The sequence below is a fragment of the Epinephelus fuscoguttatus genome, linkage group LG23 (assembly GCF_011397635.1).
Source record: "Epinephelus fuscoguttatus linkage group LG23, E.fuscoguttatus.final_Chr_v1".
Lineage (NCBI taxonomy): Eukaryota > Metazoa > Chordata > Actinopteri > Perciformes > Serranidae > Epinephelus > Epinephelus fuscoguttatus.
Genome location: NC_064774.1, coordinates 34,706,480 through 34,707,412, shown reverse-complemented (window position 1 = coordinate 34,707,412; position 933 = coordinate 34,706,480).

Here is a 933-nt window from a genome sequence, read left to right as displayed (position 1 = left end):
GTGCTTGATGGTTTTTGCGACTCCACTTGGGGACACATTTAAAGTTATTGCAATGTTCCGGACTGACTGACCTTCATTTCTTAAAGTAATGATGGCCACTCGTTTTTCTTTAGTTAGCTGATTGCTTCTTGCCATAATATGAATTTTAACAGTTGTCCAATAGGGCTGTCGGCTGTGTATTAACCTGACTTCTGCACAACACAACTGATGGTCCCAACCCCATTGATAAAGCAAGAAATTCCACTAATTAACCCTGATAAGGCACACCTGTGAAGTGGAAACCATTTCAGGTGACTACCTCTTGAAGCTCATGGAGAGAATGCCAAGAGTGTGCAAAGCAGTAATCAGAGCAAAGGGTGGCTATTTTGAAGAAACTAGAATATAAAACATGTTTTCAGTTATTTCACCTTTTTTGTTAAGTACATAACTCCACATGTGTTCATTCATAGTTTTGATGCCTTCAGTGAGAATCTACAATGTAAATAGTCATGAAAATAAAGAAAACGCATTGAATGAGAAGGTGTGTCCAAACTTTTGGCCTGTACTGTATATATATACATACATACATACATACATACACATACATACATACATACATACATACATACATACATACATACATACATACATACATACACACACACACACACACACACACACACACACACACACACACACACACACACACACACACACACACACACACACACACACACAGAGAGAGTAGCTCGGCAGTAGCTCAGTCATAGGGACTTGGGTTGGGAACCGGAGGGTCGTCTGTTCAAGTCCCCGTCCGGACCAAAATATGGAGTGTGGACTGGTAGCTGGAGAGGTGCCAGTTCACCTCCTGGGCACTGCCGAGGTGCCCCTGAACAAGGCACTGAACCCCCCAGCCGCTGGGAGCGCCTGTCATAGGCAGCCCACTCTGACATC